Below are 26,538 nucleotides of genomic sequence, written 5' to 3'. Positions count from 1 at the left end.
AGGATGACCAATTACTTTAGTGAACATACAAAGAAACTGATTTCAGTTTCTTCCTGGGCAGGGCAAAACTGGCAGGAGCGCCAGAGAAATAGTTTCTGCTTGTGCTTCTATCCCCCTAAACAATGCTTGATGGGGTTGTAGAAAGGTAACAATTACCCACACTCAATGGGTCTCAAACGCTTGATCGAGGTTTAGTTGCAAAATTACAGGAGCAGACATCATCCAGGACCTTACTAGAAAAGGCTGCAGCCGATTTTGAAAGCTTAAGGAATGTACAAATAACCACACCCACTGCTGACCCTTGGCACTCTGGCCCAACATCTCTAATGATATGCTATGATAGTTTATTTCTGGTAGAGCCGGAGAATTACACAAGGTGAGGGAGAGGGGAGGAGAAAGGAGGGAGAGGAACAAAACAAGCTTTTATCGTACTAGGCCTGACGACATTTCAGATAGTGCTGGAGAGGGAGAGGGGATAGTAAGTGGGGGTTGGGGGCAAACATTTGTTACTATCATACCATGTCCAGGGACAATTCTGGACCTAGGAGTATGATCTTTAGGGGACTGCAGCGAATGCCAAAGAGCATCACTAAATGGGAACAGAGCTACATGGTGATGCCGATTTGGGTTTGGCCCGGGATTTACACACTGGGTGCAGTTGCTATACATCAGGCCAGTGGCCAGGGTTCGCACTGGCAAACACATTTCACTTGCCTGTGTGATCCTACAGGGAACCAGGCAAGGCTGCCAGTTGTCTCTGATGTTATTCACCCTGGCCCACCTCACCCCCCAACTCAGCACACACACACAAACATGCACCCATACAGACCCAAACCCCCCACGCCCCCCAACTCCAAACCCCCACCCCCCAAATCAGCACACACACACAAGCACCCAACCAGACCCGAACCCCCACACCCCAACTCAGCACACTCTCAAACATACAGACCCAAACCCCCACCCCCCAACTCAGCACACACACAAACATGCACCCATACAGACCCGAACTCCCCACCCCCCCAACTCCAAACCCCCACCCCCCAAATCAGCACACACACACACACAAGCACCCAACCAGACCCGAACCCCCACCCCCCAAATCAGCACACTCTCAAACATGCACCCATACAGACCCGAACCCCCCACCCCCCAACTCCAAACCCCCACCCCCCAAATCAGCACACACACACACAAGCACCCAACCAGACCCGAACCCCCACCCCCCAACTCAGCACACTCTCAAACATGCAAACATACAGACCCAAACCCCCTCCCCCAACTCAGCACACACACAAACATGCACCCATTCAGACTCGAACCCCCCACCCCTCCCAACTCCAAACCCCCACCCCCAAATCAGCACACACACACACAAGCACCCAACCAGACCCGAACCCCCACCCCCCAACTCAGCACACTCTCAAACATGCACCCATACAGACCCGAACCCCCCACCCCCCCCAACTCCAAAACCCCCACCCCCCAAATCATTACACTCTCAAACATGCAAACATACAGACCCAAACCCCCACCCCCCAACTCAGCACACACACAAGCATGCACCCATACAGACCCGAACCCCCCACCCCCCCAACTCCAAACCCCCACCCCCCAAATCAGCACACACACACACACGCACCCAACCAGACCCGAACCCCCACCCCCCCACTCCAAACCCCCACCCCCCAAATCAGCACACTCTCAAACATGCAAACCCAAACCCCCACCCCCCAACTCAGCAAACACACAAACATGCACCCATACAGACCCGACCCCCCACCCCAAATCGCACACTCTCAAACATGCAAACCCAAACCCCCACCCCCCAACTCAGCACAAACATGCACCCATACAGACCCAACCCCCCACCCCAAATCAGCACACACACAGACCCGAACCCCCCACCCCCAACTCAGCACACACACAAACATGCACCCATACAGACCCGAACCCCCACAACTCCAAACCCCCACCCCCCAAATCAGCACACACATGCACAAGCACCCAACCAGACCCGAACCCACCACCCCCAACTCAGCACACACACAAACATGCACCCATACAGACCCGAACCCCCCACCCCACCAACTGCAAACCCCCACCCCCCAAATCAGCACACACACAAACATGAACCCATACAGACCCGACCCCCCCACCCCAAATCAGCACACACACAGACCCGAACCCCCCACCCCCAACTCAGCACACACACAAACATGCACCCATACACACCCGAACCCCCACCCCCCAACTCCAAACCCCCACCCCCCAAATCAGCACGCACAAGCACCCAACCAGACCTGAACCCCCACCCCCCAACTCAGCACACACACACAAACATGCAAACATACAGACCCAAACCCCCACCCCCCAACTCAGCACACACAAGCACCAAACCAGACCCGAACCACAACCCCCCAACTCAGCACACTCTCAAACATGCAAACATACAGACCCAAACCCCCACCCCCCAACTCAGCACACACACAAACATGCACCCATACAGACCCGAACCCCCCACCCCCCCAACTCCAAACCCCCACCCCCCAAATCAGCACACACCCACATGCACCCAACCAGACCCGAACCCCCACCCCCCAACTCAGCACACTCTCAAACATGCACCCATACAGACCCGAACCCCCCACCCCCCAACTCCAAACCCCCACCCCCCAAATCAGCACACTCTCAAACATGCAAACCCAAACCCCCACCCCCCAACTCAGTACACACACAAACATGCACCCATACAGACCCGACCCCCCACCCCAAATCAGCACACTCTCAAACATGCAAACCCAAACCCCCACCCCCCAACTCAGCACACACACAAACATGCACCCATACAGACCCAACCCCCCACCCCAAATCAGCACCCAACCAAACCCGAACCCCCACCCCCAACTCAGCACACACACAAACATGCACCCATACAGACCCGAACCCCCCACCCCCCCAACTGCAACCCCCCACCCCCCAAATCAGCACACACACAAACATGAACCCATACAGACCCGACACCCACCCCAAATCAGCACACACACAGACCCGAACCCCCCACCCCCAACTCAGCACACACACAAACATGCACCCATACAGACCCGAACCCCCACCCCCCAACTCCAAACCCCCACCCCCCAAATCAGCACGCACAAGCACCCAACCAGACCCGAACCCCCACCCCCCAACTCAGCACACACACACACAAACATGCAAACATACAGACCCAAACCCCCACCCCCCAACTCAGCACACACACAGACCCGAACCCTCACCCTCCAACTCAGCACACACACAAACATGCACCCATACAGACCCGAACCCCCCACCCCCCCAACTCCAAACCCCCACCCCCAAATCAGCACACACACACAAGCACCCAACCAGACCCGAACCCCCACCCCCCAACTCAGCACACTCTCAAACATGCAAACATACATACCCAAACCCCCACCCCCCACACACATCCAACACCCCCCCCACCCCCGCATCTCAACATACACACAAAATACATTCAAATCTAAACATCCGACACACATCCAACACCCCCCCACCCCCACATCTCAACATACACACAAAATACATTCAGATCCAAACATCCGACACACATCCAACACCCCCCCACCCCAACATACACAAAAAAACATTAAAATCCAAACATCCAAAACACATCCAACACCCCCCCCCACCCCCGCATCTCAACATACACACAAAATACATTCAAATCCAAACATCCGACACACATCCAACACCCCCCACCCCCACATCTCAACATACACACAAACATACACACAAAATACATTCAGATCCAAACATCCGACACACATCCAACACCCCCCCACCTCCGCATCTCAACATACACACAAAATACATTCAGATCCAAACATCCGACACACATCCAACACCCCCCACCCCAACATACACACAAAAAACCTTCAAATCCAAACATCCGACACACATCCGACACCCCCCCACCCCCGCATCTCAACATACACACAAAAAACATTAAAATCCAAACATCCGACACACATCTGACCCCCCCTCGCAACATACACACACAAACAAAGCAAAACAGACCCGACACACAAACACAAACAGACCACTTACCGGAGACCTGCTGGAAGGCAGGCAGGTAAGCGGCAGGTAAGCTGGAACGCTGGACTCGTACTACGGCTGGCGTGGTCCAAGGCTGAAATGCTTCCGGCATCAAGCCTTATGGACCACGCCAGCCGTAGTGCTGGCCCTCCATTGGTGCAGCACACACGCATTACGTGGCTCGTAGGAGCGACGTGATGCGTGTGTTTGCTGAGCCAATGAGGGCCAGTGTTTTGCCCTCCATTAGGAAAGTCTTTGTGCCTCGCGGGCCGGACAAAAGAGCATGGCGGGCCACAACTGGCCCGCGGGCCGTATGTTGTGCACCCATGATATAGATGGTTATACTATCGTCATCTAATTAATATTAACCATGTTACCACAACATGCCCATCACATGATCAAATTGCAGAATCTGCACCCTCCTGGGTGAGTACTTTGATTCATATAGATGGTTAAAATATTAGCATCTAGTAAATACAGATCACGTGACCTTAACACGCGTATCACGTGACTTGCAGAATCTACACCATTCTTGGTAAGTGCTTTGATACTCACCCAAAATGGAGGTCAAGGTGCTGAAGTGTAACGCACTAGATGTGGCAGCGTAGATTAGAGGGAGTAACTAGCAAGGTACAGTGTTTACTCACAGTACCCGCCACTCGGTCAGAGTAGTCGGGAGAATTAGCAGCTCAGACAGATTGTCCACCCACGGAGGAAGCAGCCGAACACTAACGTGGCTCACGCGCACCAGCCGGGCGCATTTCATGCTCCGTGCTGTATGTGGCGCGTCCGCGCGAGGTAGGTTTTACACCTGAATTTAGACCCATATTATTTCTAATTGGAACTGTCTCATTCATAAGGAGCCCATTATCACAGCTCTGGCGACACGAATTACAGTGCAACACTGAGAACTGATTCATCCATGCCAACGGGGGTCGTTTTCTCGACTCTAAGGGGACCGTAGTCCCACAGGTATGCCTATCTATTCTTATGTTTACAAGTCACCAGAGACACGCCTATGGCTAATCTAAAACACACTAATGGAGACTCGGGTATCTCATTACAGACAGGGCAGTCCAAGGGAATCTGCAGATATCAATCAGTTCGGAGCAGATCAAAAAAATACCACGAGTGAGTACTTTTGGAATGGTTGAACATAACACTTGAATCTATGTAACTAGGAGTTTGGAGTGGGACCCAGCGCATACTTTTGCGCCTGTTCCCACACAAACTCCGATGATGACTGTACTAGGCGATACTATCGATGGTAGTAATACAGTGATGTCTTCTCACAGGGTCCTTTTGTGAAGAAGGAAACTGCAGTCAAGAACACCTAAGTGGCGGATCTCGCCCTAAAAACTCGCTCCCAGTAAAGGCTGATGAACAGAACAGCATCTCTTTGATTTATCTATGATTATGAATGAATATTGACAGACACAAATTGTTTTTGGTTCAAACAAAAGTTTTTTTACAAAGTTTGGAGTTGGGAGACCCTAATGAATGAATTACTCTGGATATTCCTTTACCTGAAGAAGGGCCGGATTGGCCCGAAACGCGTAGTAGCTAGATAGATAGGTATAGAACAACATTACCTGTCTGTGTATTTGGAGATCCACATACACACATATATGTTTAGAAGTGTTGGAAAATGATGTTATTTGTTTTTTTATGAATACAAACTTTTCATGAGAAATTGAATGAAATGTTTATGTATATATTATTTGGTGAAATTAAAACAGTCTTGAAAAACGATCGACACTTACCTGGAAGTGACACATAGGCTTGATTATTCATTAAGCATTGAACAATTGAAAAGTATTTGTTTTGAATGTTTGTTTATCACTTACTCTGTTTAATTAAAATACTGAACTAGTTAGTTCTTTGTGTGTGCCCCTAGTTATACCCTGTTATTTCAGGGCATCCTCTTTTGCACATTTTCTACGGTCTGGTAGCACAGACTCACTAGGGAGCACCTGGAATTTGATAAGGCTATTAAGATATTTGCTTAAGTTGTTTTCAATTTTTAGTCAAACTTCAAGGAGTGCACCTCTACCCCTAGCTTTGTTAAACGTTCATGTTGCACAATTCTCTCATTAAAGGTAGGTTGTTTTGTACCATCACTTTTCTTTGTCAGATCACCCCTCGCTTGTGAGTCACCTTCTAGTTCATTCTCCTCGTCAACTGTATAAGTAGATAAATCACACAGATCTATTGAATCATCAGTAGATTGGACAACAGATGGACTGATGTCGTTGCGTCCACGTTTTGAAGTTTCACCACAGTTGCTGACTTTATCATTTGATTGGTTGTTGTCGACGAATTGGTCAGCGAGTCTTTTTGGCACTACTATGGCTTTTCCTGCTTCAGGGCGTGGCGGCGTGGTCAAGTTCCTTATGAATTTTTTGGCCTCATTTGTATGTGATCGTTTTGGTGCCGGACCTTTCCTTGATGTTTTCAAGGTATTAGATGGTTTTGCCTTCGGCATGGCCCGAGTCTTTGTTAAGTTTATTGATTTTGCCGTTCCGGTGAATATGTCAAAGGAGACTTTTTTATTCTCTGTTAATGGTACATTATTTGAAGAACCAGTCTGCGAGATTGAGTTCATATCAATCGTTGCTGTTCCAGAGTTTGCAGAGGGTGCCACATTGTTTGTAGTTGTGGTGAGATGGGCATCTGTTAAGGTTGTGGTGAAAGAGGCATCTGTTAGGGTTGAAGCGCTATCTGTAGATCTTATTTAGTTGGTTGTCACAGCGACGGAGGTGGGAACGATTGAATGTTCCTTGTTTATATTAATCATACTCATGATTTTTGAGCCACTGATCTCTTTTTCTGCTGCTTTTAGCTCGGTTTCGTTAAATGGCAACAGAAGATGGTCAAGTCGCACATTAGGCGGTGGCTTCGTACCTTGGTCGGGGTTGTCGTAATTGCAGATACAAGACTCTCTCATCATGTTGCCTCGAGGTTGAACAGCAACATTATGCCTAATCCACTTGGTACATTCCACGAGAGCCTCGGCAAGATCTATTTTTTCATGGGGCTCCTTGTTTTTTCGTTTAGACGAGAGTGCCATTGGTGTGTGGATGCAGCTTCTAAGTCTAAGCGACTGCTTAACTGCTCACAACATTTTTCCAGTGCCATCAATTTGTTATTTAGCAGTGCCAAAATTGAGTTTTGATCACGTACTGTATCATTCAGTGTTTCGTACAATTTCATGAATGGCATCAGTGCTATTGATGTTGCTGCTAGGACATTGTTATGAATCTGAATTCCAGCTGCGATAGAAATGTTTCCTTTCGTATTTGTAGAATTATCTACGGGTTTACTTGCACCAGTTTCAAACTGTCCTCTTCCTGAAAGATTGCATTCATTTTGACCTAGTTCAGGTTCCTCGGAATTTTCTTTGTCTGTTCTCTGTTTCCATCAATTTTTTTGCTGGGAGTCATCCAGCACGTCCAGGTTGAAAGCACCCACTGTTGCACTCGAGTTAAGCGGCTCTACAGCTTTGTGGACTAGATGGTTTGCTTCTTACCGCTGGGTGCTTGCTTTGCAGGCTGGGGTTCGCCCGTTATCGTGATCACTTAAAAAACTGTCATTTAGACGTTCACGCATAAGATTAAAGTCTGCTTTTAGGCGGCCAGTCAGCCGTGCTTCGCGAGCCGCAACATCATGAGACAATGAAGTGCTCGTATTAGAAATCGGCAACAGTCTTGGCAAGGACACCGCATTCTGTTTTATTTCCAGTGCGTACGATGTCGGTAGATTTTTCTCATTGATTGGTGCATTTACGACATCGTTGTTTGAGGTGCATGATAGTTTTAATTCTGTTGCACTCAATTGTAAAGCACCCTCTTGGGTGACAAGCCCCATGACAGTCTGTGTAGTAATTTTTTGGTGTTCCTGTGTGTTAATGTGACCATGCTGCGCCACATTTTTTTTTGTCAGTGTGTCAGACTGTTTGGGACAAGATTCCAGTAAAGGTGATTTCAAGATTCCGACTGACGGGGATCGCATTTCCAGCAGGTCGGCATTAGTTATATCGAACGATAAGGTTTCAGATGCATCTAAGTATGCTGTAGGAGGAGGCCCCAACGGCTCTTCTAAAACGAGTTGGGGATGATTTGTCGGTTCACATGTTGAATATTTTCTTTCACATCTAGATAGATGTTCCATGATTGCACTTAGGTCCGAAGTCAACTTTGGCTTCAGTGCTGGCTGCAACAGAATTTTTGCAATCGATTGGTGAGCCGCCTCAGTTTCAATGACAGTAACCTCAGTGGCAGGAGCCACTTTGCCTGCGTGCGTTGAGTAGTCGACGGTGGCTTTGACAATTTCAGCCTCAGCCTCGACCTCAGCAAATTCAGCTGATACCGCAAACGTATCAGTCATGTCTATCTGAGCGATACTCATTCTTTCATCGATTCCTTTCGGAAGCGAGAGCGCATTCTTCGAGGATATAGAGCCAATTAGTCGCGAGTCGTCTTTCCGCGGCAGCACATCGGTAATAAGGCATTGCTCGCTTACCTTGCATTTTCCTGATTTGGAGTGCTGCTTCCGTAGCTGATGTAGACGATTTCGCGTGTGCGCTCCCACGCCCAGTTGTGGTGTCTCCGCACCACCTGGAGACATTTACATCGTCTTTGGCGTTCTAGGGCGCTCTGAGGGCGGTCTGAGGCGGACTGGGCAGACTGGACTCACTGCCGGACTCCGCGCCGCGCTCCGCGCGGTAAGATGCTATACATAGTCGCCAGAGAAAGAGGACTGGAACACAGTAGCTGCAGCTCCTCTAGGAAAACCACCAGAGTTTCTGGGCAGACTGGACTCACCGGGGTCCGTCACGCGATATGATAACTCGATTCCTTTGTTTTTTTGACCCATATTGGCTACCGCAATTAGTTGAAAAAGGAGATGCATTATTACAGGGACAACAAGACAATGTTGCAAAGTTGCTCAAATCAGTTGCTGTCACTCAAAATAGATCATCTGTACTGAAACCTGCCTCTTTGCTGTCAACCCCTATGCCTGGGATCCCCATGATCGCTTTGTAATAATTGAAAACCTGATGTCTACTAGAGCTGATCTGAAAGATGAACGTTAGCATAATTATGAACTGATTTTCGTTTTATGATGGTTCTTGTTCAAGTAATAACAATGAGGGGTCATTTCGCCGATTATTCTCTATGTACAGACCATGAGGTTCTGAAAGCATATTGTGACAAATCGTCGGATGTCGTCCCTTCTCCCCTAGGAGGATCCCCTTCCCATGAGGTCAGGGAGGTGAAGCTACTACCCTGGGAGTGGTAATCAGCGTGTGGATCTCATGGGAGAGGGATCCACCCCTATGGGACTAGGAACAACTGTCTTGGGAGAATGCGGTATGCCCAAAACATATAACCAACTCCCTCATCCTCCTACCCACTACAGGGTTCCATAATCCCACAAACTTGATTGCACCTCTGTAGAGTAGATGACTTGACCTCACTAAAAGGTACTGGGACGAAGAAGAGTATGGACCACCTATGTGAGCCATGTGTGGAAATTGGGATGAAGAAGAGCATATGTGACCCAGTAGAGAATGAGAATATCAATACTGAGAAGTGGAAGAAGTGCAGAGCAAGGCAGAGTGCACTGCAGAACCAACATGAGCGGCCCAGATACTTGGGAACAGGCAACTCCAACCTCACCATAAAAAGAGAAGAAGGACTTCATGGCTTTTCTAATCCTTCCTGGAGGAGCCGCAAAGGAAGCAGGGCTGCCAAGAAGGGAGTGCGAAGGTCCGATGCTGGTTGGCGGAAAAACAACAACTGAATAAACTGGTGAACAAAGGCTCCCGGAATCCACAAGGCCAGAGAAGCACAGAGAAAGTGAACCATGTAACACGGAGAATGGAGACTGCACAGCGATTGCAGTCCATTGGAAGTCTTCGGCAGCCCCAGAAGTCCTGCAGATGCTTGAAAACGCCCTGGAGAGTCCGGAGCCCTCGCAGACCACAAAGCAAGGTGCACGAGTGGCCCGAAAGGTGTTGGGGGACTAAGAAGGTTGCCTGCAATACAACAGAGCAAAGGAGTCCACCAATGCAGGGTGTGGGATCCATACCAGAGGCAAGAGACTCATATGGTTGGCCATCCAATAGTACTTGGAAGGACAGTGAACCAAGTCTACCCAGGAGGTCATTAAAGAAGAAATGTGAGTCGGAGACCTTCACCTCTATAAAGAAGATCAGCACTGCTCTTCATAGTCACAGTCCCAGGCAGGAAAGTGAACCAGGTGTGCTGTGAGAGGAGAAGCCTAAAGAAAGAACGGAAGGGAGTCATTCCACATGGTGTTTGTGAACATTGTGATAAAGGCCAAGCAAAGGTCATTCTCTTGGCATTGTGAGAAGCCTAAGGAAGGCCAGAGGAAGGGAGTCATAGCCCCTGGTGTTTGTAAACATTATGATAAAGGGGAAGGGAGTCATTCTCTTGGCATTGTGAAAAGACTAAGGAAGACCAGGGGAAGGGAGTCATACGCCCTGGTGTTTGCAAACATTGTGATTAAGGCCAAGGGAAGGGAATCATTCTCTTGGCATTGTGAGTAGCCTAAGGAAGGCCATGGGAAGGGAGTCATACCCCCTGGTGTTCGTGAACATTACGATAAAGGGGAAGGGAGTCATTCTCTTGGCATTGTGAAAAGACTAAGGAAGACCGGGTGAAGGGAGTCATACCCCCTGGTGTTTGTGAACATTGTAATTAAGGCCAAGGGAAGGGAGCCATTTTCTTGACATTGTGAGAAGCCTGAGAAAGACCAAGAGAAGGGAAGCACTCTCTTGATACCATGGTTTTGAGTCAGAACTTTGCTTTATTTTTCTCAATTGAGACTTTTGTCAATCTGGAACTTGATGTGCTGCATTTGAAAAGAACTGCAACCTCAGAAGTGTCCCTGCAGACGACTTTGTTCTACTGAAGAAGGGTGTCATTCTTCTATATTAAGAAGAGTCACAAGTCTTTTGGTTTAGTTAGAAATGTAAGGGAAGGAAATAGGTTTTGACACAGGATGCTGGACTTTTGATTGTTGACATCCTGACATATTTTTAGTATTAAGTTGAGGCGGGGAAACATCTCTTAGTAACAGGGTCAAATATGGGTTTTCCTTTTCTCATGAATAAAAGTCTTTAGCAACAATCATGCCACCTGTGTGTCAGTCTACTTCTTCCACACCCTCACAACATCCTTTGCCCAATGTAAATTCAGCTCAGGTGGCTGAACTGACAGCCCTTATCCGTATCTTTATCCTTGCAAAGAATAAGTCTGCTACTATTTACATTGAAAAGCGATACACACACAGAGCAGTGCATGATTTTATCTTATTCTGGCAAGAAAGAGGCTGTTTGACATCTGCTGGTACCCACATTCTTAATCGATCATATGTGTCTGAATTATTGTAAACTTTATTGCTCGCTTATGCTTTGGCAGTTAATAAATGCTGAGGTAAAGTAACTCCACAGACCTTTACTGCAGCGGGAAACAATCTGGAAGATAAATCAGCCCGAAATGTAGCCTTAAATGGGCCCCTGGCTACTAATGATATCTGTGCTTCAGCTGAACTCTGACAAACTGCAACTCTTTCAGGTCTGGTTGTGCTACAAGATCAAGCATTCAAGTCTGAGATGGAGCTGGTGTTTGGACTTGCACTTGTTATTAATAGCAATCAAGGGACCCGTTTTATTGGACACATTGTCCGATATATGTAAAGCCCTTAATATTTCCCAGCAATTTCACTGTGCTTATGACTCCCAGTCCAGCAGTGCAACAGAACCCTGAAATCGAAATATTAAACTTCGACTTACAAAAGTCTGTCAGGAAACTGGCTAAACGTGTCATGAACCTTGCATTTAGTCCTCCTACATATGCACAATAACTCTCACAAGAAGCATGGTATATCGCCTTGTGTTTGGGTACTTTACCTCCTGTGACAGCACACTGTTTTAACACCCAGTCAAAAGAAGAGAGAATATTTAGATATTGTAAAGCCCTCGCAAAATCTACTCAAATTCTTCATTTTCAGCTTCAGGAGGCCATGCCAGAACTAGTTCCTGAACCCTGTCATTCGCTGCAGCCTGCTGATTAAGTGTATTTCATGTACACCACTGGAAATCAGCACATCAACCCCCGCTGGCACAGACCTCAACTAATCTTGTTCACTGCAAAACATGCCACCAAATGCCCCCCGGGCAACCAAGATTTCATCAATACCAGATTTTTCAATAGATATTGCAGCAGGGACACCTGCAGATTCCACCACTTCCTGACCTGCTTCAACTGTTCGAGATTGTGGAAATGCTCCAGAAGTTGCTTTTCCGTCAGCTCCAGAAAGCCCTGGAAATTCATTAACAGTCGAGGATGACTCCAGCCTCAGAGCCCCAGCAGCTTGTCGATGCACAACTTGATTCTGTCTTGCCACTCAAGGAAAATGCAATCTTCGATTGGGCAGAGGATGGCCTTTGGCACAGCTGAGGAGATACTGCTTTAGTGAGTTGTGTTTTAACTCACTAGCCAATATTTCCATACTTAATGTCTCCTCTGGATCATAAGGAGCGCAAAGAGGATATTCAAAGGTGCTGCCATCACATTGCTTGTCCGAAAGGATTTTGATTTTCCTGCTGTGCTGGAGCCGCTGCATTGTTTTTACTGATAAGCAGTCTGCTAATCCTAATAAGGATGTATGGCTGCCTTTCATCCTACTCAACTCTTCTGTTCTTCTGTTCTCTGTCTGGAAAACTATTACTTTGGACTCAACTAGTGAATTAACTCCTATTAGTACCCGGCGAGGGAGAATCAGATTGGCCCTTGCCGGGGCATTACCCTGCCGGGAATCCCTCGGATTCCACTGCTTTGTCCCCGGCGGGGGGCGTGGCAGCCCCTCAGCCAATGAGGAGGCTCGAAGCAGGGCCATCCCCGCTCCGAGCCTCCACACGGCTGGAGGCTTCCATCGTCCCCCGCCGGGGACCCAAGTACGTTTTATTTTTTCTTTTTTTTTTCTCCCTTCTGCTCTCCCAACCCCACCTACCTTCTCTTTTTTTTTCATCGGGAGTGGACACGCTGGGAACAGAAGTGTTCCTAGCACGTCCGCTCCCGATGGCTGCCATGGAAAGGAAAAGCGGACTTCGTTTTTCCCTTCCCCGGCGGCCATTTTCTCAGTGATTTATTCTTTTCTGTTCCGAAACGCCGCAGCGTTTAGGGACAGAAAAAAATGCTTTTAGTACCCTGGTCTCGCAGATCTTGCGGGCCAGGGTACTAATAGCAATATGCCCCTCGCGGCGGGGGCATTACCTGACACAGTAATGCCCCCTGCGCTCAGGGAATATTGCTTAATTATTGATCTGACTTTGGTTCTAGAACTCTAGAACATTGACTTTACGGCGGGTTCCATGTGATTATGTCCAGTGGGGAGAGGAGGGGTATAATTATGTATTATTACCGCCAATCATAGAATATTTTGCGAAAGTGTTTGATTGTCTGGAGGCTGCATTTTTAAGGAAATTTCACCACCTGGGCGCCATTTTTACTGCAACATTATCACTGGATACTGACTTTACTTGGCATAGCGGCAAGAGTTATTTCCTGGAAAGAAACTTTTGAATTATTGTTCTTTTAATGTTACAATTTCCTTTGAGAATTTCTTGGGATGCCATGATCAGGTAAGCACCAATATTAAATCTGCCTTTTACTACTATCTGCCACAGATCACAAGGCACTGGTGCACAATCTTAGGTGGACGGACAGTAAAAACACCTTCCTTCATGCGGCCTTGCAGTACGCATTTATTTAAAACATCCCTGAGGGGTGCGCTCACAAGCCCGAATAAGATGGTATCCTTCAAGTGAAGTGCCGCAATGCAAGGCTGGGCCCGACGAGACGAAGTACTGTTAAATTGCAGTGTTGTGCCATGATAGTAGCCAGATTGATTGGCTTCCCCGGAGCTGTCAACCCAAACGTGGTGCTGGGCACCAATCGAAAGGGTGGGGCTAGGTGAGAGGAGCAGCAGGAGTGCACCCAGAGTGTTTGCCAGGTGACCTGAAAGAGGAGTTGTGGCGAAGCAGCTGCGATGCTCCACCGTGGTTGTACCTTTACAGGCGCTGGATGAGGGTCTAGACCCTCCTCACTTGGCACACCCGCCGCTGCTCGGTCAGCCTGGCCAGCGAGCAGGGAGCTTGGCTACAGTGGAACTTGGCTTCCGCTGTCAGACGCATGGCCTACATGAATGAGGGGTGATCTCCCGCAAATGTACATTTGGAAGTGTTTAATGTAGCAGGGACTGGATTAGTACTTGTATTTTGACCTTCACTACGGACACTGAAGAATAAACAGTGTGTGGCCTACCAAGAAGCCTTGGTGGGACGGAGTCAGTCAGGTTGGGATGAGGTGAGTGAGGATACTGCAGTGTGCTCTATGTGTTGGCTGGAGCTCAGGGGAATATTTGTATCCTTGTGGCCATTGAGGCTGGAGACAGGTGGGTCATAAACGTTTTGTGTTACCCTTCTGAGGTCCCGTAGTTGAATAAGAAGAGAAGGAAAATGGCATTGGAGAAATCAACAAAAACAACTGCTGCTGAGGATGCAGACTTCTTCGCTCCACAGGGTGGGCAGCGTAGCCAGGAAAAACCTGCACCCCAGGATCCATTAATGGCAGTGCTAGGTTGGATTGAGCAGTCGATGTCGCAGTAGAAGGCAAGCTTAACAAACTGACGGAGAAAGTGGCGCAGCTGGAAACGAGAACTTCTACACTGGAACAGAAGACCTGCAAGCTGGACAAACAATGTACACAAACATTACCTTTGGTGCAGAAAATCAACTGTGAAGCGGAGTCAGTGGGAAGGGGAAGCAAGATGACAGACAACAGACTTGAATTTCTCGAGAATGCAATCCGAGCTTCACCGCTGTGTACTATCCCTCTCCCATCGGAGGCGGAGGGGATGGCCTGATAGGCTTTGTCTTGACCTGGCTACCTGAACTGCTAAACGTTGAGGTGGAAGACGACCCGATATGGGTAGACAAATGCTATAGGCTTAAAATGCCTACGCCTAAAGCAAAATCAACCTCATCGGTGGGCCCTACGCTTTTGGTTGTGACTCCCGAGTTAGAGACAGGATTCTGAAGGCAGCAGCAGTTAAGAAAATCCTGGAATTTAAGGAGCATAGAAACCATCTTTTTCCAAATCTCTCATCAGCCACTGAGAAGAAGAGACAGTCCCTAAATGTCGTGAAAAAAGCCCTTCTGGATCGCGGTGGCAAAGCAGGTCTGCTCTGACCTACGAAGCTCCGGGTATCCTGGAATGGGAAGGACTACCTTTTTTGGGGCGCTGAAGGAGCTGAAAAATTGTTGCAATCCATTCCTCTTGAGAAGCCACCCAATGCCGATGCAGGATGCAGGGTTCACAGGCAAGCAATTACCACCCCCTCCTATTTTTCATAATATAGTCTGGTCTTTTTCCTACAACAACATGTATGGCCCAGTTAGCTCATGTTTGTAGTGTTTTGCTGATCCCATCCTCTACTGCAAACCTTCCAGGCCATTTGAGCATTATGCTAAGTATGGTCCCTATGCAGGCCTACGGATATCGTGTTAGATTTCCGTGGACATCCCTCGGCACCATCTGATGATGGCTTGTGTGCCACAAGTTTGAGCATATCGGGCCCTTCCCCGTTTGAAGTGGACTCTCAAGGTGGTTGCCGTATGTGACCAAGTGTCTGAACTTACTTGAGGTTGAAATATGTTGGAGCTTCCTACTTTTATACCCATGTATTGTTTTTTCTTTTACCTGTGTAAAATAAATGAATACAACATTTAAAAAAAAAAGAAAATAACATCCCTAACTGCTGGGTTCGTGATCATCTACCCCACAATCTGGCCTATTGGTTCCCTGTAGCTCCTGTTACATTTAATTGGGGTTAGATGTGCACTGATCCTAGATTGTATTCTGGTATCCAAGGTCCCAAACTTTGCACTGGGTACCATTCTCTGATGGTATTTACTGGTCCTCCCAATCAAGGATACCTGCTTCCATACATCTATCCGCTCCTGCTACAAGTCTTCTCTGCTATACCAACCAGGGTTTTATATAAATATGAATCAATAGATGTTATTACCTTTCGACCTTGGCCAGTGGGATCCTTAACAATGTTATATTTTCCTTTGACAAGGGTTTCACTTTTGTTGAGTCCAAGTATGCTACCTATTGCAGAACATATTTAACATTTGGAGTAAATGCTTATTCCTGGTTGCCCATGGATTTCAGCGGGAGTTGTTGTATGGGCTAAATCCTATCTCCGATCAGACATTCTTCAAAATTACCTTCAGCTCCCAGACGGAAAAGAGAATCAGGCTAGGAGACCTTCCTTGGGTGCATGGTATACATAATGCCCAGAGTTAGTGTTCAGCTGAATCGAGATAAATTCTCAAAGCTTTCCCTTTTGCTGAAAAAGGTAGCCAATGATACAACCATGTCCCTTTCCTTAGTAAATCACGAACAGGTAACTATCCCAACTACGATACTTGAAAATCAAAATGCACTAGACGGTTTATAGTCATTTTGTCGAAAACAAAAATGTCGAACGTCATAATGTCGAAAAAAAATGTCGAAAAAAAAGTCTGATTTTTTTTTCAATACTTTTTTTTTCGAAATGGGGGGGTTCCCCCCAAACCCCTTTTTTTTATTTCACCCATTTTTTATACTTACCAAACCCAAAAAATACATATAAATAAAAAAATAGTATTCGACTTTTTTTTCGACATTTTTGTCATTCGACATTATGACTGCACACCGCGCTAGACACCATCTTGGCCTGTAGAAGGAGCGTGTGCACTCTCATTGGGTCTGAATGTTGCACTTGTATTCCTAATTATGGTGACAATATCACGAACATCATTGCTTATGTCTGTAAAACTGTAGCCACTCTTCATCAAGACATTACCTCTGCATGGTCTCTGTGGTCTTGGCTGACAGGCTCCATAAGTTCACTAGGAGCTTCTAGCTTACATATAATCGTGTTGCTTTCCATACTTCTTTTAGGAGCTTACTCTTTATTTGTCCTGGCGAAGTGTCTGTTTTCATGAGAGGAGAAGAAAGCCACAAGTACTTTGAGGGTTCTGTGTACATCGTATCTTTATTCGGCTTTTTATTACATATGAAGACATCTGTGGAGTTGTTAAACAGGGAACTGGAAATCAATATATCATTCTCCTAGAAGTATTAAAAGGAATGGAACTAAACACATCTTTAAGGCAGGACTGTGGCGGAAAAATAAATATGTACGTTATGAAATATGAAGTGTTGATCCAATATGAAGCAATGTATTGCTGATTTAAGAAAGAATCTTAGCCTCCATTTTGAATGCTTTAAAATGGCAGCACATGGAATACACTCACTCATAAGCAAGAATTATTTTTTTCGTCACTCAGGCACTGGAGGGTGAGGTTGTTTTTCTTAAACCATAACCATTACAATTGCACTGGATAACACTGGCTGACACTGCTTTGTAGACTAAGCTAGATCAGCTGTAGTAAGCCCGCAGTTGCAGAATGGCAAGTTGAGTTACTTTTCTTCTTTGAAGTTCTTGTCATAAGCAAGAAACTAAAAGAGTACTCCTTAAAGATGCTCTCTGAATCTGCAAGTCCATGCCCCTCTCAAAGGATTCGATGTGCTTGGAAGTGTAGAAGATCTGCTGTACTCTGGGAGGGGCATGTTTGGGTTGGTTTTTGTTTGTGGAACCTGTCCTGTCGATATATGTTTTTTTTAACAATTTTTATTAATTTTAACAATAAACCATCAACAACAAAACAAACCAACCAGTGAACATCATACACAGTTCAGAGCATCATATGCAGTATCATGAAATGTCCACCGTCTCCCCGTTACCCACCCCTCCGAACTCGAGCCTACTCCGCCTCACCATCTATCATGTTTTGTCTGGGGGTACCCTTCCCTCCATTCTCCCAGAGGAATCATGATTCTCCAGGCAGGTCTGAGTGGACCCGGGCAATGTGGCCACTAAGTGCCTCCAGGCCATTAGTGTATCCGCCTCTTCATCCCCTCCTCTGTTGACTGCCTCACTCCATACCACCATTTCCACTTCTGCCCATTTCAGGAGGTCATGCCACCAAATTTCTACCTTAGGTCTGTCGATATATGTTATTGCTTTTTGCTTTTCTGCTATTAAAATCTTCACCAAACCTACCTCATCATTATTTGGATTGTGTGAATGCATTTTTCCTTTACAGTACTTAGAACTACTAATGGCAGGCTTCAAGGTTACCGTTCAGCAGCCCCTACTTCATGAGAGGCACAGTCAGGTTTCATCTTGACTATATCCTTCTGAATTTAGAAAGCAGACATATTGGAAGTGATTATTAGATCTGAGTGTGACCACAATGCAGTCTGCCTGAGATTAAATGTATTGGATATTTATCCTAGATATGCTTGTTGCCAAAATAATCCTCATTGTAAGACCCAAAGGAAGCAAACTAAATGGCACAGTTGAGAACAGGACATTATCATGCAGAAATGTATTCAGGGCTTAAAACAGTCTGTGAGGCCTTTGTTTGTAGTGGATCATCAGATAATATACATTTATGTAATTCGATAACACCTTTTATAACACGTGACGGTTGGCTGAAAGTTGAGCCATAAATATAGAATGGAAAATGCATGGTAAGATCAAAATTGCAGAGCCTTGACATCTTGATTACAAATAGAATTAAAGAAAGACCAAACCAACAATATGCAAGAATGCTAAAGTCTCTCTGTCTCAATATAAAGTTCTTATCAACCAAAAATAAAAGTATCATCAACACAATAAATTGGGCAATGCTTAGGTAGGCTGCCTTCTGGAGCCTAGTATCCCGATTTAGTGATCCTGGCTGAGGTACTTTTCTACCCTCTATTTTGATAATTTAGCATTGGCCATTAATCCCAAAATTGTTCAAAGTGCCTCTAATTGCTGTGAATCAGGGGGTTTAGAATTTAATATATGTGAGATAAAATGAGCAGTAGCCAAACAAATACAGGGAATGCCCCTGGGGTAGATATGATCCCTGGAGATTTATTTTGGAGTGAACTCAGGTTTGGGGACAGTTTATTACCTCTTTTCTTAATGTTTGAAATTGTTTTATTGTGCTCTGGCTTAATAAATTAAAACCTTACACAAGGATATAAAAAAAGAATTAATCCATACAACATATGTCAGATACATAATCAGAACAAAGTGTGCCTAACATATAAAATATATATTTGTTAGTTCATATGAACAATACTTACAGTTAAAAAGTGCTCTAATAAATCAGTTTTAAAAGTTCATTACATTGCAGTAAAAAACAATAAAGTTCTACTAACACAGAAATGTTCTGTCCTCCCATTAAACGAGCCCACAGTATTTCAGCATCTTCATCAAAGGAATCATAAATTAATCTTTCGAAAATTGGGCTTGTCTAAACTTTCCAGTTTTCAGACAGTAAATCACCAGGTGTTTGATAGTTTCAAGGTCTAGAGTAGCCTTCATTCTACACAGCCTACATGTTCTATCCTCCAAGCTCAATCCCAACCTACATTCCAGAGGGGGTAATTGATTCAATTTAAATTTAATATATTAGGCTCTCACATAGTTACAAGAGAATAAGTGAATATATTTAGATAATTTAGCTCTCTTTTTTTTATAAACCTAGTACATTCAAAGTATTGTGAGCAATGGCGCAATTTATCAACAGATTGTATCCAATCTGCCTCAAAGTCTCTTTTTCGTCTTGTTGGGATTATTGACTAATTTGTCTATATTAGAACTGATATTTTTAAGGAGATCATCTAGAATACGACTATATTTATTAAAAGATGGAATAGATCTCTCAGTTAAAATTTGGTTAAAATATTGATAAAGGGACATCATTTTGTCACAAAGGCGCATTTTTTTCTAGCATACTATGGAATCCAAAGATGTCAGCCCTAACTCGTGTCTAATGATAAAATTGGATATGTAAAGTCAGAAACTTAAGGTCTTTTTCCATATAATACCCTGTAATGTATTAACTAATAGACCCAAATCAGCAAGAATGACTTCAAGGCCATTTATCAAGGCTGGAACAATTTTAGCTGTGTAGAATTCTAAGGCAGGTAAAATTGAGTATTTGCAAAGACTGTAAAACAATTCTTTTGAGATGAGCAGACAAGGGAGGCATTCTGGCTCATAGTCTCTCCTTTGTTTCTTAGATAGATATACTAATAGAGATAGTATATCCCAAATATCTGATGGATGACACCCTTTCCTGTTTAAGGTCTCAAATGGACCAATTGCTGGTTTTGGGCACTTTTCTATTTGAATATATAATAACTTTGGACTTAGTACCATTGATCAAAAGAGTGTGATCTATAGCATAAGAAGTAAACTTTGTTAACTGATGTTGAAAACCAATTGAAGTCAGATCAAATAGAAGCAAATTGTCTTCAAAGGCTAACTAGTGCATGCAAGGGCACCCAATTTTGCAAGAAAAGAATTTAGTTGGTCTTGAAACTTTGAATATTAGATATATACAAGTTAAAGAGCATCAGAGCCAGAATGCAGTCCTGCCTCAGTCCGAGATAGGTATCGATAGGTCTACTAAGAATATCATCATTATCTACTGTAATTCGCACATGGGTGTTTTCATGCAGCATAGAAAGAAGAGTAACTAGAGCTTCTGGAATTCCCCAGTTTCTTACTTTAGCCCAGAGTTTTTCATGTATAACGCGATCAAATGGATTAGATTAATCCATACCTGCAATATAGATTGAAAGACCCTGTTTACCTTTGGCCAATTCCTGCAAGTAGGCCATAACAGTACCATTTAAGGATGTACCTAGTTTATTTTGGAAACCTACCTGGAACTTAGAGAGTATGTTCCATTTATCAACCCAAAAATCAAGTTCCAAAAGCAGAGATGCAAAAACCCTGCTTGAGGCATCCAAGGTAGCAAAAGGGTGATCATTCTCAGATGTACACCTAGCGCCCTGTTTGGTTTTGGCAATTCTTTTATGGCGCATGCCAAAACTATTGTTACAAAGAGGCAAAAAAGTTAGCAGGACCCCTCTCTCGAAAGAACATAGCATGATAACCTGTTCTGTGGTTTTTACCCACTGTGAGAGTCTGCATTGTTACAAAGAGAGAGAGGGAAATTGTCACGACCCTCACCCAAAATCCCATCTGTCAAACCCGTTGGCCAGGTGGAGTCAGGACTCGGGCCTCTAGAGCCTGGCATCCTCTTCAAAAGCCCTCATGGGGCCAGTCCTGGTGCCTATGGTGCCAGGCTCATACACCATGAACAACAATGTGCTTAGGAACTACTTTATTGTATTGTCAGCCAACATGGAGGCATCCACATAGCTTGGTTCCTAAGAGCCAAGCTATGCGGTCTAGTGTTTTGGGTGTGGCAGGCCTGGAACTTCTTTCCCTGGTACTACTTTACCTGGGCTATATAAACCACACCCTGACTGCAGAACATGCTTCGTGTTACTTTGCAGCTTGCAACGTGACGCTCACCGTGTCCAGCTATTCCCTCGAACCTCGGAGAAGCAGAACCTGCAAGGAGACAAAAGGAACATCATTAGCAGCAGCATTTTACCTGCAGTCTTCATCTTTAAACACTCGCAGCTACTGAGAACAGCTTCCTCGAATCTACACACCTCCTGGACAGAACAACCTGAAAGAGGAAGATAGAGGCAAAATTAAAGAAAGCTGTAGAGACATTTACAAATTATGAACTGCTCAAAAGGCTTACCTGGCTGATCGCCTCTCGGCTGGCACCACTCCGGACATTCCACTCGCACTGGAGAACACCGCGACCTACAAGGAAGGAAAACACAGGTTAGCAAAGGCAAGACTTTGCAGCGCTGCGCATAGCGCTTACTTACCGCATCATAGCGCTCTTAATGCGCCATCATTTACCAGCAGGGCTCAACCGAGTCAGTTCGCTGCACTGAAGCTCTGCATACCTAAGGGAAAGCAAAGAGACATTTTAAAAAAAGAAAGGCATGCAGGATAGCAACAAAACTAAAGAACAGCAATAAGACCTACCTGCACAATATCAAACGGGCCGGCGTCAGTGAAGTAACTGGACCGCACTCGCCCATGAAAGACAACGTGCCCCTGCAAAGAAGGCAGGACGGAGAGCACGCCTAATTCTACCACAAGGTGAGGAGAGGGCACCAGAGGGACTGAAAGCATACGGGGGTGGAGGGAGGATACTTACCCCAGTCGGTCAGTCTTGAACACAGTCCTCCTCTTATTTTCAGGCAGAACCTTCCCCGCAGACCACATCAGGGCAAAGCTGAGAAGCATACCAGCGAGTAACCCAGCTAGGTGGCGTCCCTGTGGATACCAGGTGAGCGTAACAGAAATGGGGCTCTAAACTGAGAATATCTGGTTAGCATAGCAACCAGCAATGCCACGTATGAAATGGACAACTCACTAAAATGTCTTTTTTCCAAACTCCTCTACCGTACTTTCAAATGAGGAGCTCCCTAACACAATTTTCTCCAATTTTTGGCTGTTTTGCATACAACTGGGCTATTTGTGGGCTACCTTCAGCAGCAATCTTTGCACCCTTTAAATATTATTTTATAACCCAACTATAATTTACATATATTGAACAACGTTGTCACTTTGAGCATGCCATGTTAGGTTTTATTTGCCCTGACTTGTGTAAACTACGTGAAAAGGGAAGACCCCTTCACAGGCTTTATAGAAATATATCTCTCTGCAGTTCACCTTCGTACATGAGTCATCTAAAGAACATGCTCCTCAGATTACATGGAACTGGAGTTGGCTCAAATGGAAGTGTGCTGGTTTAGCATGTGAGAGGTAGCAGGATCGATGCCTGCATTCTCCAGTAGTATTTACATATTTGCACTCTCTACCCCCACGCACCCATCCTACCCCCACTCTCCCCACGCCCACACTCCACCCGTTATTTATAAAATGCGTTCAATCTATAAATAACAAACATTTATGACACATGTGAGAGTCTTAGGATAGTGTATGTTACTATAACATGTATTTTCACATACCCACCCTAACCCAAGCTCTCTCTATCCCACCCCCATACCCACTCTGCTACACTCTTTCTACCCCCACAGACCCTACCCCCACTCTCTATACACCCACCCTAGCCCACTCTCTCTGCCCCCACCTACTCTACCCCAACTCTCTCTACATCCACTGTAAAGAAGGCATTGTATCGAAATAAGACAGACAGAAGTGACCACAGTTCAACAGGGTTTATTGAACTTTTGCAAGGGGGTGAATAACGCCCATCTAAAACTAAATCTACACATGGAAGCAAGCTACGACCATCAAATAATAAAGAAGGCAGTCCTAGTGGAGTCTGGTCAACATAAAAAGGGCCTATACTAAAAAACCTATTGCCAAAACCTTACTACTAAACTACAAATAGTGTGGGGTGAAGTTCATGAAAAGAAAGAAGTTTTCACAAAATGATAAGTCAGGATACTTGGGCCGTTGGCCTCCCTTCCCCACGTTTTCAGCACGGAGCAAGGCGGTTCACTCAAGAAAAGCGCACACTCTGGCTTCCTTGAAATGAGGAAACAGTTCCAAGTTCAGCATCAGAGCCTTCTGTGCTCAAGTCTCTTTTCCATCAAAGTTTCTTGATTTGGAAGGCCTGATGTACAAACCAAAAACAGAAAGTTATTTTCTTCTTATCGCTATATGATTCGGGTGTCTCGCCCAGGATCCCCCTTAGCCGGCTCAGATCCTCTTATTTTATGATTCCAAAATGTAATTCTCAGGTGACTCACGGCTCCCTCCCGGATCCCTCTCAGCAGGGCTCAGATCCTTTTCAGAAATAGAAAGTTCAATATTGGATCCCCCTCTTCCGGGCTCAGATCCGTTTAACCAAAACAAGGTTCAATAAGTCTCCCTCAGACCAATTGCCTTTACTTTAACTATCAAACACATCTGAATGTGCATGGTTTAGCAAGACCCGTTGCATGACCATTTTGATAAAAAGTCCTCTTTTCACAATGCAGTTGCCATCCAGTTGGATACCTAACAGAGACCTTCGAATGAGCACCCATGTGGTGCCGGACCACTGTGTACATCGTATCTTTATTCAGCTTTTTCAAAGTACATTTACTCCTATAGTTTCCACCTGATCGCGCCTCTCATCACATGCGCTTCAAACGCTGTTCTTTATGGATTTCTTCTTGCAACCTTGGTTAAAACACAAGCTGATTTCGCATCGGTTTCACCGACTCACCGGCTGTGCTGCCTTTACTGGCGCTGCTTTCTTGCAGGAGCCTGGGGACAGTACCATGACAGCAATCGCTCCTCCCGGCCGGGGTTATCGACACAGGATTGCACTGGATACCTTTGATGCACAATGAAGGTTAGCTTCAGCTCCCGGTGTTAGGCTTCAGACTTTCCAAGTCTTGTGAAAGTAGCGGTTTCTAGAGGTCAAGGGTACTTCCCTCCTTGCAACCCTCTCCAGTCTCGCTTCCTTTCTCCTCGTGTTAAATTGCCACCTTGGAACTGCTGCTTCCTCGTGTGCTTTTCCTCACTCAGAGTGTGCTTTCGTGCTCTGCCTTTTATCCGTGTGACGAAGTGTGATGGGAGTCAGTTGTGTGTAATGATTAGTAATTGCCTGGCCTTGCCTGACCAGGGTGTTGGGACATGTCAGGTATACGGCTCTTGTGTTAGTCTGTTGTTGCTCATGATGAACTGTCCATGAGAAAGTGTTTGTGTCGTGAAAGTTTGAGCTTCTAGATATCCTACCTGGTAGGGTGGGGAAAGGGTGTTACAGGAAAGGGTTTACTACGTCTCAACCTTCGGTTTCCCACTTCCAATCCCCTGAAGCCCCCCCCATCCAGGTGATCCTCCCGCACTGGTCCAGCCCCAGGAACTGGATCCAATAGTGATGGCCATGTCCTGGCCACCTGGATGACAGATCCCTGCAGACTAGCGGGTGAGACACCTTCAGGTTTTTCACACCACCGACCCTACCCCCACTCTCTCTACCCTTACCCACCCATGCTATCTTCCATCTCTCTACCCCACTCTCTATACACCGCCCACCCTGCCCCCACTCTCTCTACCCCAACCCACACATCCTACCCCCACTCTCTGTAACACAGCCCCTTACCCCCATTCTCTCTAACCAAACCCACAGTACCCACATCCACTGCCATACCCCCAGTCTCTCTGCAAACACCCACCCTACTCCCAATCTCTCTTCCCCCACCGACCCACCCTTACTCCCACTCTCTCTATGGCCACCCGCCAACTCTACCCCCACCCACCCTACTCCAACTGTCTCTACCTGCTTCCACCCACCCTACCCCCACTCAATCAACTCAATCCACCCACCATGCCCTCACTCTCTACGCCCACCCGCCCTTCCACCACTCTCTCTACCCCCACCTACCATACCACTGCACTCTACCCCCACCCCCCACTCTCTCTACCACCACCCACCCTACGACTACTCTCTCTACCCCCACCAACCCTACCCCCACTCCCTCTACCACCACCCACCCTACCCCCACTCTCCCTAACCCACCCAAACGCCACTCTCTCTAACCCCACCCACCCATCCTACCCTCACCCACCCTGAACCCCCACCCTACTCCATGCTCTCTACCATACAATCACTCTCTCTACCACACCCGCCCTACCCTCTCTCTACCCCCACCTACCCTATACACACTCTACCCCCACGCACCCTACACCCACTCTCTACCCTCACCCACCCTACCCCCACTCTCTACCTCCATCCACTCTCTACCTCCATCCACTCTCTCTACCCCCACCCACCCTACCCTCACTGTCTACCCCCACCAACCCTATCCCCATACAACCCCTACCCACCATACCCCCACTCCCTCTACCCCCACCCACCCTATCACTCTATACCACCAACCCCCACCCACCCAACCCCCTCTCCACCAGACCCACCCTACCCTCCACTCTAACCCCTTTCTACTGCCACACACCCTAACCCCACTCTCTCTACTCCCACCCACCCTACACCCCACTCATTCTACCATCGCCCACCCACCTCCCAATCTGTCTAACCCCACCCATCCAACCCCTACCCTTTCTTCCCCTTCTTCCCCCACCAAACCAACCCCCTCTGCACCCCCACCCACCCACCTTACCCATGTCTCATTACCGCCATCCATCCAGCCTACCAACTCTCTACCCCCACCCACCCCAAGACATAAATGAGTCTTGCAAAACTGATTAGTAGAGACTGCTAAATAATATTTTGATTAGCAAATGTGTATATCCTTACTTTCAATCAGGGCCAATGCAAGACATTTACCCCCTGTACGGCAGCAGGAGGCCTAGGGACCTCGCAGGATTGTTTCACCACTGGTACTATAATGAGAATGCCTTTAGTTGGACATGTGACATGACACCGCTACCCTTGCA

The sequence above is a fragment of the Ambystoma mexicanum genome, chromosome 4p (genome assembly GCF_040938575.1).
Source record: "Ambystoma mexicanum isolate Mex_15411 chromosome 4p, UKY_AmexF1_1, whole genome shotgun sequence".
In the NCBI taxonomy this organism is placed as follows: domain Eukaryota; kingdom Metazoa; phylum Chordata; class Amphibia; order Caudata; family Ambystomatidae; genus Ambystoma; species Ambystoma mexicanum.
Note: the sequence above shows the minus strand (reverse complement) of the source record.